The sequence below is a fragment of the Pseudophryne corroboree genome, chromosome 6 (genome assembly GCF_028390025.1).
Source record: "Pseudophryne corroboree isolate aPseCor3 chromosome 6, aPseCor3.hap2, whole genome shotgun sequence".
NCBI classification, from domain to species: Eukaryota; Metazoa; Chordata; class Amphibia; order Anura; family Myobatrachidae; genus Pseudophryne; species Pseudophryne corroboree.
In genome coordinates this window covers 33,354,752-33,368,512 of record NC_086449.1, presented here as the reverse complement: position 1 = coordinate 33,368,512, position 13,761 = coordinate 33,354,752, and the positions used below count along the sequence as shown (strand labels likewise).

At 45.1% G+C, this 13,761-nt stretch overlaps 1 protein-coding gene across 2 annotated transcripts in view; it reads left to right on the top strand.

The window, feature by feature from the left end:
* LOC134935979 (uncharacterized) overlaps window positions 1–13,761 on the top strand; it is a 103,444-nt gene that overhangs the window by 70,053 nt on the left and 19,630 nt on the right. The gene's annotated exons all lie outside the window — the stretch shown is intronic.

Genomic DNA, 13,761 nt, shown 5'->3' with positions numbered 1-13,761 from the left:
AAGCTTGAATTCTCCTGTAGAGTCCCATACTGTATGTATGATATATAGAGATGAGCGGGTTTGGTTCTCAGAGAGCCGAACCCCCCCGAACTTTGCCTTCCAAGTCCGTATCCGAGCCAGGCTCGGATTTTCCCTCTTGACTCGGAAACCCGAACGTGGCAAAATGTCATCATCCCGCTGTTGGATTCTCGCGGGATTTGGATACCATATAAGGAGCCGCGCATTGCGGCCATTTTCACTCCAGTCTCGGAGAGTAATGGAACGTGTATTCAGTGTGCTCAGTGTCTGTTTATTGGGGCCGGGAAAGTGGGGTGGCAAGTGTTGTGCTGCTCAGTCCAGTCCATATATCCAGTGTAGCTGTATAAGTTGTGCTGTGTTGTGCAGACCAGTCCAGTGTAGTCAGTGTATTGTGCTGTATCAGTCCAGCCATTCACAGTGTTGGTGTTCTCTGCTGTGATGCATATTGGGGGTCATTCCGAGTTGTTCGCTCGCAAGGCGATTTTAGCAGTATTGCACACGCTAAGCCGCCGCCTACTGGGAGTGAATCTTAGCATCTTAAAATTGCGAACGAAAGATTCGCAACATTGCGAAAAGACATCTCTGTGCAGTTTCTGAGTAGCTCGAAACTTACTCTGCCAGTGTGATCAGTTCAGTGCTTGTCGTTCCTGGTTTGACGTCACAAACACACCCTGCGTTCGGCCAGACACTCCTCCGTTTCTCCAGCCACTCCCGCATTTTTCCCAGAAACGGTAGCGTTTTTTCCCACACGCCCATAAAACGGCCTTTTTCCGCACAGAAACACCCACTTCCTGTCAATCACATTACGATCGCCTGAGCGATGAAAAAGCCGTGAGTAAAAATCCAAACTTCTTAGCAAATTTACTTGGCGCAGTCGAAGTGCGGACATTGCGCATGCGCACTAAGCGGAAAATCGCTGCGATGCGAAGAAATTTTCCGAACGAACGACTCGGAATGACCCCCCTTGTCTCTTATAACTCCCAAAAAATAATAGAGAACAAAAATTTTCAGGAGAAAATAGGGTAAGATCAAGAAGAACCACTTCCTCCTAGTTCTGAAGCTTCTGCCACTAGCCATGACATAGACCAGTGGTTCTCAAACTCGGTCCTCAGGACCCCACACGGTTCACGTTTTCCAAGTCACCCAGCAGCTGCACTGTGTATCACCAACTGTCACATTTGAAAAATCTACAGGTGACCTGCAAAACATGGACCGTGTGGGGTACTGAGGATCGAGTTTGAGAACCTTTGACATAGACGATGAAATGCCATCAACGTCGTCTGCCAAGGCCGATGCCCAATGTGATAGTAGAGGGCATGTAAAATCCAAAAAGAAAAAAGTTCAGTAAAAAGAACCAAAAAAAAAGAAATTTAAATCATCTAAGAAGAAACGTAAACTTGCCAATATGCAATTTACGAAACATATTAGCAAGGAACAGCTGAGGCCTTAGCCTATGTACATGGCTAGTGGTTTAGCTTCACATGACGATGGAAGCCCTCATCCTCCCGCTAGAAAAATTAAAAGAGTTAAGCTGGAAAGAGCACAGAAAAGAACTGTGCGCTCTGAGATGGTATCACAAATCCCCAAGGAGAGTCCAATTGTGTCGGTGGTTGCGATGCCTGACCTTCCCAACACTGGATGGAAGAGGTGGCTCCTTCCGCCATTTGCACACCCCCTGCAAGTACTGGAAGGAGCACCCACAGTCCAGTTACTGATATTCAAATTGAAGATGTCACTATTGAAGTACACCAGGATGAGGATATGTGTGTTACTGGCGCTAAGGAGTAAGTTGAGGATGAGGAATCTGATGGTGATGTGGTTTGTTTAAGTCAGGCACCGGGGGAGACACTTGTTGTCCTTGGGACGAAGAAGCCCATTGTGATGCCTGGGCAAACTACCAAAAAAGCCACCTCTTCGGTGTGGAATTATTTCTCCTCAAATCCGGACAACAGGTGTCAAACCATCTGTTGCCTCTGTCAATCTGTAATAAGTAGTGGTAAGGATGTTAACCACCTAGGAACATCTTCCCTTATACGTTACCTGCTGCGCATACATCAGAAGTCAGTGTCAAGTTGTGAATCTTTGGGTAAGAGCGTAAGCAGTCCACTGACACCTAAATCTCTTCTTCCTCCTGTACCCAAGCTCCTGCAAGCTACACCACCAGCTGCTACAATGTCAACTTCCTCCTCAGTCAGGAACGTCTGTAGTCCTGCAGGCCATGTCACTGTCAAGACTGAGGAGTCCTCTCCTAACTGGGATTTAGCCATAGGATCCTTGAGTGGTACGCCTGCTGTTGCTGCCGCTGCTGTTGTTGCTGCTGGGAGTCGATCGTCATCCCAGAGGGGAAGTCAGGAGACCACTTGTACTACTTCCAGTAAGCAATTAACTGTCCAACAGTCCTTTGTGAGGAAGATGAAATATGACAGCAGTCATCCTTTTGCAATGCAGGTGACTGAGGCCTTGACAGCTATGTTGGTGTTAGAGGTGCGTCCGGTATCGACCATTAGTTCAGAGTCACTTAAAGATTTATTTGAGGTACTGTGTCCCCGGTATCAAATCCCATCTAGGTTCCACTTCTCTAGGCAGGCGATACCAAGAATGTACACAGACGTCAGAAAAAGAGTCACCAGTGTCCTACAAAATGCGGTTGTATCCAGTGTCCACTTAACCACGGACATGTGGACAAGTGGAACAGGGCAGACTAAGGACTATATGACTGTAACAGCCCATTAGGTAGATGTATGGACTCCCACAGCAACAACAGCAGCGGCACCAGTAGCAGCATGTAGCAAATGCCAACTCGTTCCTAGACAGACTACGCTATGTATCACCGCTTTTCGTAAGAGGCACACAGCTAACAACCTCTTACGGAAAATGAAGAACATCATTGCAGAATGGCTTACCCCAATTGGTCTCTCCTGGAGATTTGTGATATCAGACAACGCCACCAATATTGTGCGTGCATTACATCCGTGCAAATTCTAGCATGTCCCATGTTTTGCACATACAATTAATTTGGTGGTGCAGAATTTTTTGAAAAATGACAGGGGTGTGCAGGAGATGCTGTCGGTGTCCCGAAAAATTGCGGGCAACTTTCGGCATACTGCCACTGCATGCCCGAAGACTGGAGCACCATCAAACACTCCTGAACCTGCCCTGCCATCAACTGAAGCAAGAGGTGGTAACGAGGTGGAATTCAACACTCTATATGCTTCAGAGGATGGAGGAGCAGCAAAAGGCCATTCAAGCCTGTACATCCACCTACAATATAGGCAAAGGAGGGGTAATGTACCTGACTCAAGCACAGTGGAGAATGATTTCCATCTTGTGCAAAGATCTCCAACCCTTCGAACTTGCCACATGTGAAGTGAGTTCAGACACTGCCAGCTTGAGTCAGGTCATTCCCCTCATCAGGCTTTTGCAGAAGCAGTAGGAGAAATTGAAGGTGGAACTAAGACGGAGCGATTCCGCAAAGAATGTGGGACTTGTGGATGGAGCCCTTCATTCGCTTTGCCAGGATTCAAGGGTGGTCAATCTGTTGAAATCAGAGCACTACACTTTGGCCACCGTGCTCGATCCTAGGTTTAAAGCCTACATTGTATCTCTCTTTCCAGCAGACACAAGTGTGCAGAGGTGCAAAGACCCGCTGGTTAGTAAATTGTCAACTCAAGCGGAACGTGACGCATCAATAGCTCATCCTTCAATGTCTCCCGCCACTGGGGCTGCAAGGAAAAGGATAAGATTTCCTAGCTCACACGCTGGCGGTGATGCAGGGCAGTCAGGAGCGAAAGCTGACATCTGGTCTGGACTGAAGGACTTACAAATGATTACTGACATGTCTACTGTCACTGCATATGATTCTGTCACCATTGAAAGAATGGTGGAGGATTATATGAGTGACTGCATCCAAGTAGGCATGTCAGACAGTCCGTACGTATACTGGCAGGAAAAAGAGACAATTTGGAGGCCCTTGCACAAACTGACTTTATTTTACCTAAGTTGCCCCCCCTCCATTGTGTACTCCGAAAGAGTGTTTAGTGCAGCCGGTCACCTTGTCAGCGATCGGCGTAGGAGGTTACTTCCACAAAATGTGGAGAAGATGATGTTCATAAAAATGAATTATAAAGTCTTCCGGGAAGACCTTTACCAGCAATTGCCTCCAGAAAGTACACAGGAACCTGTGATGGTAGATTCCAGGTGGAACGAATTAATACTCAGTGAGGAGAATGTACACGGTGAAAGGGGTGAGGAATCGGAGGATGATGATGAGGTGGACATCTTGCCTCTGTAGAGCCAGTTTGTGCAAGGAGATATTGATTGCTTCTTTTTTGGTGGGGGCCCAAACAAACCAGTCATTTCAGCCACAGTCCCTGTCGCTTAAATGATTGGTTTGTTAAAGTGTGCATGTCCTGTTTATACAACATAAGGGTGGGTGGGAGAGTCCAAGGACAATTCCATCTTGCACCTCTTTTTCTTCTTTACATCATGTGCTGTTTGGGGACTACTAGATGGGCCAGGTGTATGTGCCGCACACTTGTGTCGCTTAGCTTGGCCATCCAGCTACCTCACTGCACCTCTTTTTCTTCTTTGCATCATGTGCTGTTTGGGGATTAGTTTTGAATAGTGCCATCTTGTCTGCAACTGCAGTGCCACTCCTAGATGGGCCAGGTGTTTGTGCCGCCCACTTGTGTCGCTTAGCTTAGTCATACAGCCACCTCAGTGCAACTTTTAGGCCTAAAAACAATATTGTGTAGTGTGAGGTGTACAGAATAGACTGGAAATGAATGGAAATTATTGTTATTGAGGTTAATAATACTGTAGGAGCAAAATTACCCCCAAATTCTGTGATTTTAGCTGTTTTAATTTTTTGTTTTTTTTCAAAAATCATCCAGATCCAAAACCAAAACCAAAACACGAAAGGGTGGTTTTGGCAAAACCAAGCCAAAGCCAAAACATGAAAATGGAATTAGAACCAAAACACAAAACACGAAAAGTGCCAGCCGCACATCTCTAGCATAGTAACATAGTAATTGAGGTTGAATAGAGGCAAAATGTCCATCGTGTTCAACCTGTATTAAGTTGAGTTGATTTTACTGTACCTGCTGAAGTAATGTTTTATGACTAGTTAACAACTATAAGTCATGTTACACCCAGATTATCAACGTCAATATTTTAAATATTATAACCTTGGATATCATTTTCAATCAGAAATATATCCATTCCTTTTTTAAATGCATTTACAGAGTCCGCCATTACTACCTTTCCTGGCAGGAATTCCAAATCCTTATTACCCTAACAGTGAAGAACCCTTTCGTCTGTTGCGTACGGAATTGTCTCTCCTCCAGCCGCAGCGAGTGCCCACATGTCTCTTTGTAATGTCCCTTTACATATTTGAAGATATTAATAATGTCTCCTCTTAGACGCCTCTTTTCCAGGTTATAGGTTATTTTCCTATGTTATAAATAAATGAATTGTAATACATTTTTATGTAATTTAGGGAATGTCAAAATATATTTAATAATGCCCATGATAGTACCTACATGTTTAATACGTGTATATATACATATAGGAAAGGTGTACTGAATATACAGGAGGTGCAGCGCAGTGTGAGAGGACAAGGGAAGCAGCCTGCACGTGCCGTTGATTGGTGGCTGAGTGCAAAGGGACAAAGGGAGACCTGTGCGCCGGTAATAATAGCGGGCGGGTTCAGAGGGTCCCGCACGCCGGTAAAGGTAGGCCGTGTGCAGAGGGGTCCCGCGCCGGTAAAAGTGGGCCGTGTACAGAGAGGGTTCCCACGCGCCGGTGGAGGAAAGCGTATAAAAGACGCTCCCCACCGGCGGCGAGTCAGTCTGCTGATCCCCCTGTTAGCGCTGATCACCTGAAGTCCTACTGCCGCCTAGAGCTGTGAGTGCTGTGAACATTGGTGGTGGGGGCTTAGGTGAGGCAGCCGACACAGGGCAGGCTAGCCGGAGCTAGCCCATAGAGCGGTGGGTGCACTAAGGCTATGGAAGCGTTGGCACCAGAGACCCGTCGCCGCACAGAGCTGTAACTGCTGTAAACATATAGCGGCGGCGGGGTCCTGGGCGGCGCTGTCCGGCGCTAGATGTATAAGTGCCACTGACAGACTGCTGTCACCCCACCTTTAGAGAAGCGACAGTGAGAGGTTCCCCTGAGGCGGTCCCGGAGAAAGAGCTAAGCGGGCATCGTATGAAGGGCCACAGTGTCCAGCTAGACAGGCGAGCCAGCCTATAATCCTTTGAGGAAGGAGTCGGGGGAGTGCAGCCCAGATGAAAGCTACAGGAGGTGTAAGTGAGACAAAAATGCACTACACCCGCAATTAGCTCTGACACTATTGATACCTAATTGATAGGAAGCTGAACTGGAGACCAGGAACTGACACACACACACACACACACACACATATACATATATATATATATATATATATATATATATATATAACCGGTCTCAGGATAAATCAAGCTAATTATCCAGTGCAAGGGGAGACTACTTGGAATTTCCTGTATGAGAATACTGCTAGAGACTGTATTTAGTCAAAAGCCTGGAGAATTTATTGTGACTCATTAATAAGCTCAAATCACACCAAGGACAGGTGAATGTAATTATAACTATAGCCTATACAGCAGCAGTTATATGGACCAAGAAGTTGCTGGATATAATAGGCTATCTATATTAGTGGTGTGACACCTCATATAGTAAGATCGAGAGGCATCCGGTCTGAAGATCGACAGTATCTAGGTCGCCAATGTTTATGTCGACCACTATAGGTCGACAGTCACTAGGTCGACATGGATGGAAGGTCGACAGGGTTTCTAGGTTGACATGTGCTAGGTCGACAGGTCGAAAGGCCGACATGAGTTTAAAAAAAAACAACTTTTTTTGAATTTTTTCGTACTTAACGATCCACGTGGACTACGATTGGAACGGTAAAGTGTGCCGAGCGAAGCGGTAGCGGAGCGAAGGCACCATGCCCGAAGCATGGCGAGCGAAGCGAGCCTTGCGAGGAGACTCGGTGCACTAATTTGGGATCCCGGTCACTCTACGAAGAAAACGACAAAAAAAAAAAATCCTCATGTCGACCTTTAGACCTGTCGACCTAGCACATGTCGACCTAGAAACCCTGTCGACCTTCCATCCATGGCGACCTAGTGACTGTCGACCTATAGTGGTGGACCTAAACATTGTCGATCTAGATACTGTCGATTTGATGAACCACACCCGATGGAGATTATAATTGCATATATATATATATATATATATATATATATATATACATATACACACACACTGGTAACGAGACTGAATCAACAGCTAAACAGTAGTGAACATTTATGTCATTAAGACTCCTACCAATAATATATATATATATATATATATCGATGTATACATCCGGCACTCAGGATAAAACAAAAATATGCCTGGGTGCCTTCCTTAAATTAATGCAGGTAGCATGCCTTTCCCACCTGTGGCTCAGGTATATCAGGAAGGGACAAAGGCGGCACTCCAAGGACTTAAAAATATTTTATGTGCAAAACATGGCAAATACAGAAAAAAACTGTGCAAGCAATCAAACCATGGAAACCTTACGACGTTTCAAGGCAGAGCCTTTTCATCAGGTAAGTTGACCCATGTAGAAGCGTGTAGTGGGGAACAGCAAGAACCTGCGTGGGAACTTAAGGTAAGTATGTATGTATGTGTGTATGTATGTAATAAAATTATACTTTCGCGGTGTGTGTGTCTTGTCTTTTTTTGGGTATTTTTTTAGTAGTAGTACTACAGGTACCAGCGGGCCCGTTTTTCCGTCGCATGCTGGTACTTGTGGTTCTCCAAGTACCAGCATGCGGGGGAGGCTTGCTGGGCCTTGTAGTACTGCTACTAAAAACAATATCTTTTCTTTTACAACAAAGGCTATCAGCCTCCCCATCCGCAGCCCATTGGATGGGGGGGGGACAGCCTCGGGCTTCACCCCTGGCCCTTGGGTGGCTGGGGGGGGGGACCCCTTGATTGAAGGGGTCCCCACTCCCCCAGGGTACCCCGGCCAGGAGTGACTAGTTGGATTTTTGATGCCACGGCCGCAGGGCACTATATAAAAGTGACCCCCGGCTGTGGCATTATCTGTCCAGCTAGTGGAGCCCGGTGCTGGTTTTAAAAATACGGGGGACCCCTACTCTTTTTGTCCCCCGTATTTTTGGGACCAGGACCAGGCGCAGAGCCCGATGCTGGTTGCTTAAATATGGGGGAACCCCTGTCATTTTTTCCCCCATATTTCTGCAACCAGGATCGGCTCAAAGAGCCCGAGGCTGGTTATGCTTAGGAGGGGGGACCCCACGCATTTTTTTTTATTATTTTACAGTGTTTAATTAAAAAAAAATAAAAAAATAAACCCCAGCACGGATCACACAGATCCGGCCGAGATTGATTGTAAAAAAAGTCGGCAGTGTTTTGCTAATCACTGCCGTAAAAATAGGTAAAAAAACACGAATGACATCGACATCGGAAGAAAAGAAAAACCCGAATACGACAGCTTAGTAAATCCATCGTAATCAATTCAAAAAGTTGCAGTTTTACACTGTCGATGTCATTCGTGATTGAACTTTGACCTTTTTTCGGAAATTACGAATCTTAGTAAATTTACCCCATGGAGTCTAATTTAAGTAGCCTTTTTCTAACCTAATGGAAACAATGGTAAAACTTTCTTGCTACATGGAAAGTACTGCAACTGTAGGATGGTTAGAGTAAAAGAAAACAAGAAAGATATAGAAAGGAGGATCATCTGTTCTACCCCAGTAAACGGGATTAAATTAACTATTGACTCTATGCAGGAAATTCTCCATTTATTTCTACAGGATACCAGTATTCTCTAAGCATTCATTGGGCCCCAACTGCGCAAACTTTTATGGTTAGGAGTACCCGGGTCACTCACTCTAGTACACACAAGGTTTTTTTTTGTAATGTATGCAAAATTCAATGTTTGGTAAAAACTAATGTGATGCAGCGTATACTTAGAAAGAAAAATATGAAAATTGTAAATTGTATAGTCATATGTGGATTGAAATAAGGAATTGGTCATATGGTTAATATAAAGAGTATATTAAAACAAAACAAAATATTATACGTACCATAAAAGTGTTGTGTTGACTCCGGCAAATCCTGGGATTCTGAAACAAGAAGAAGAACAGGTATTTAATATATTAAGAATACAAGGGTTTTGAAAGTAGAATTATTAAATAATATATCCATTTTAAGACAGGGCTTACCCAGGCAAGCCAAATTAGAAAATAGCCTGGGTGGAGGCACATAAAATATATTAGTGACCCACATTTAGAGGTAAGGTAGGGTTACACAGGGTATAAATATTCAACCTAGTAAGCCTTTCCTTGTAATCCAGTCCCTCTAGCCCTTTAATCAATTTAGTAGCTCGTCTTTGAACCCTTTCGAGTTCACCGATATCTTTTTTATACAGTGGTGCCCAAAACTGAACACAATATTCCAGGTGCGGACGTACCAATGATTTGTACAGCGGCAGGATTACATCCTCGTCCCTTGTCTCAATTCCCCGTTTTATGCACGCTAGCACCTTACTTGCCGTCTTTACTGCGCTTTGACATTGTGTACGGTTATTAAGCCTATTATTAATGAGTACTCCCCAAAATATTTTTCCAATACTGTTACCCCTAGTCTTATCCCATTTAATATGTAGGATGCAAGTTTGTTTTTAGTCCCGAAATGCATAACCTTGCATTTTTCTATATTGAACCTCATTCTCTATTTAGATGGCCAGATTTCAAGTTTAGATAAATCATTCTGCAGAGACTCCACATCTATTCCCGAATTAATTACCTTACACAGTTTAGTATCATCTGCAAAGATTGACACTGTGCTTTCCAGGCCTATTTCTAAGTCATTGATAAATATGTTGAACAGTAGTGGCCCGAGTACGGACCATTGTGGTATTCCGCTGACTACTGTGCTCCAGCTTGAGGACTTCCCATTGACCACTACTCGCTGTACCCTGTTATCCAGCCAGTTACTTATCCATGTGCAAATAGTTTTTCCTAAGCCAAGCTCCTTTAATTTGATGATCACTACTCCCACCATAAGTTCTTCTGTGGTGAACACTGATGAAAAAAAATTGTTCAGTATGTCCTCTGGTCAGGTTAGTAACCAGCCAGGGTGTGTCCATTTTTTTAAGTTTTTTTTTTAAAGTGGTTTTTTTTGTTGAATTGTGGTTTGGTGGTGTTTGTTAAGGGACCTGAGGTTCATATATTGTGCATCCGTCCCATCTACCATGGAGGAGTTGTTAAGTGCTGTGACAGGAGAGGTACTTTGCCACCTGTAAGCTACACACAGGGTCCTGGGGGTGGATGGGAAGTGTGGATGGACCAGGTTCCCATCCATTTGGCCCAGACCAGGTCTTATAGGCTTTTTAGCCCAAGAAGCTTTTTCATCAGCCAGTACCTGGGTGCTGGGTTTAAAGCAGAGTCTCTCCCATGAGTCAGGGTTCCTGAAGGCAATTAGTGTCCATGTGATAGGCCTGCTAGGGACAGTGGGATCCGGAGGGCTGGGCCACTAGTTTCAGGATGCTTGGACCTGAACGGTTCCTTATTTAGTAAGAGGGAGTGAGGCAGGGCCTAACCTCCCTGGTAGTTTATACTAAAGAAAGTGATCTTTGTTTTATGTATATCTTTGTTTTTGAGCTACCTGAATAAAAGGTATTTGTTGTTTTTGCACAAGCCTGGAGTCGGTCGTTGGTGGATTTTTGTAGCAGGGCACATTCTAGCAAGTCTCCTGTTACAAATGGTGCTCAATGTGGGGCCCTTCTGCTAGTCGTGTCACACGTGGCAGAGGACCCAACAGCTGCAAGGTAGCGGCACACATACCAGCAAACTCCAGACCAAGCTTAACTTGTGGGCATCAGTACCAGACCAAGAGTGTTGTGAATAGTGGTTAAACCCAATCCCATGGGGTAAAAATAATATGTTTTGTTTAAACTGAATGTGTTTGATTTTGGTGCAAAGGTTTGCATTGGCAGCATATAGGTTAAACAAGGTACATGGCCTGTTCTGTCTTATATGCTTTGCACCATTCATTGAAAGCAGCTGTGCTGATTTGCTCTAAGGGGTTGCAAGCAGCTGATAATTTATGACTGAATTTCTTTTCCAAGCTTATTTTTACCTGTGCCTGCAAAATCTGGTAATGGGAGTCTGGTGTCCCTGTTAATTGGTCTTAATGAGCTAATCAAGCAAAGTTTAAATCTTTTATAAAGAGGGATCTGTTTAAATAAATAAACTTTGTGGCATTATGTGTCCCAGCAATCCCTGAGTTCTAGTTTTAAGAGCCTGAAGGGAGAAGTTGTTTATTTGCACTATCAGTGTAAGGTATTTGGGACCACTATGTACATGCTACATTTCAGTGCTTTGTTAAAAGCTTAATCTGTGCTAAAAAGAGAAAAAGGAATTTTTATTTTCCCTTTCACTTATAGTTTTCAAAGGTAACAGGGTGGATAAAGAATTTTAGATATAAAGCATATTCTGAAGTGTCTCTTCAAATGGGTAACAAAAAGAGAATTCATGTAAAAAAAACAAAAGGGGTGACAGCTCTAACACCTCAGGTCAGGAACTTATGTGACCCTATTAAAGCCCCACAGTTGGAGAGTGAAGTGGAGAACTTATTTGGGAGTAATCCAGATCTTTGGGAAGATTTTAGCATGGAACCTTTTTTTTTGGTGTCACACGATAAGTGACCTTGAAAGCAATGTCCAATTAAAGGACCAGGAGCTAGAAGAGCTTAAGGAAAAATGTGATTTCCTTCAAGAGCAGGTGAACACCTTAACGCAAAAGCTGGAGGAGAAGGAATCTCTTTTGTCTGACTCTCTGACCAAATTGGGAAGGAGTAGAGAAGAGATTGCCAAGCTCTCAGGCCACGTGTCAGAGTTGCAGAAAACCTTGGCAAAGGCTAAACTCAGATCTGGAAACTTTGTAGTACATAGCCAAGGACTATTAAAGGAAATCTCCTGTGACCAGACACACTATGGGAGTTTGGTGCTGGCCAATAAGGCTCTGTCGCAAGACTTGGCAGAGCTTCAGGAGGAGATTTCTAAGCTAAAACCATTGACTATGCTTAGTTTCAGTTCAGATACAGGTGTAGCTACAACAAATGCTGAAGACGTTATGCCAAAGTTTGGGTCAGAGACATTATCAGCCGAAGTGGAGATGCCATCTTGGGGGGAATTGATGCCAACAGTGGTGCAGGCTGCGGAAGAATGGTACCATACTGCATTGGAACCCGGCTATACTGGATTCCCTGTTCCAGCCAGAAGGAACAGGAAAGTTGAGCCAGAGCTGCCAGTGCCTAAGGCCAGGAAGGCTCCCTGCTATGCCACTAGTAAGGCCATCTGCCTGGAAAGTAGAAATGAGGGCCCTTCCTCAGGGGTTCACTACGATATGCCGGCGGTCGGGCTCCCGGCGACCAGCATACCGGCGCCGGGAGCCCAACCTCTGGCTTACCGACAGTGTGGCGAGCGCAAATGAGCCCCTTGCGGGCTCGCTGCGCTCGCCATGCTACGCGCGCCACACTATTTTATTCTCCCTCCAAGGGGGTCGTGGACCCCCACGAGGGAGAATAAGTGTCGGTATGCTGGCTGTCGGGATCCTGTGCGCCGGGATCCCGTCAGTCGGCATACAGAAGACCACCCCTTCCTCAGAGGTAGAGCATTTACAGGCACTAATGTCCATTCAGTTGGTATTGCCGTTCCAGAGCATGGAGGAAGCTGCAGCCATTATTGCGCAGCACACAGAAAATCCACAGGAATTTTTCAAGCAGCAAGAGAGAGCCACATCAGATGGCAGTGTTTTGTTGTTAACCCCTAGGACGGCAGTGAGAAGTTCATCCGAAGCAGGACCACCTCATTCTCTGGAAAAAGAACATCGTAGTAGCTTGGGTGAAGACTGGAACAAAGCCCTGAGTTCAGTGGAACCTGTTCAAAATGGAGCATGGCAGCCACAGGGGCTCACAGAAAATGTGTTTATGGAGACACAAGATGAGGATGTGGGATTCCCGGCTGCTCCTCAGTTGACAGGGAGTGAGGAGGAAGCGGTAATGTAGCTGGGAGAGGTTGACTTGATGTCAAGTGATCATCCACCTCCAAAACAAGAATCCTCTAATCTGCTGGATCTGTGGCAGAATGATGAATCCCAGGAATCTACCTGGACCTATGGCAATTTGATGACTACTCAAGAGCCCATCCAAGATCAGGGAGTCTTATCTGAGCTGGAGATTGCTTCTGTTGAGGTCTTAGAAACCCAGGATCCTTGTCCTGTTGACGCGATATACGTTCAGAAGTTAATCACTGATGGGACATCACAGGTTCAGAAGCCTCCGGTTCTGGACATCCAGTGCACATGTGAGACTTTCTCTGACGAATCACAGACAAAGACCGTACCTTTGGAGGTGTACGTGAGCAAGTCATGGCTAAGCTAGTTGCAATACAGGAGTCTACTTCCGAAGTCATCCGGGAACTTGCTTCTGAAGGAGTTCCACTCGTGTATGAGGAGGATAAAGTGCAAGATTTCGATCTTGGGGTTGTTGCCCTTTGGCATAATCCACCACGGGAGGCTCAAGATCCAATTGCTGAACTATGACAGTTCATTAAGGACACACTAAGTAAGGAGCAAGAACCTGTCTCAGAGGAATCAGTGCAGAGTCCCATTTCTGAGGTTGCTC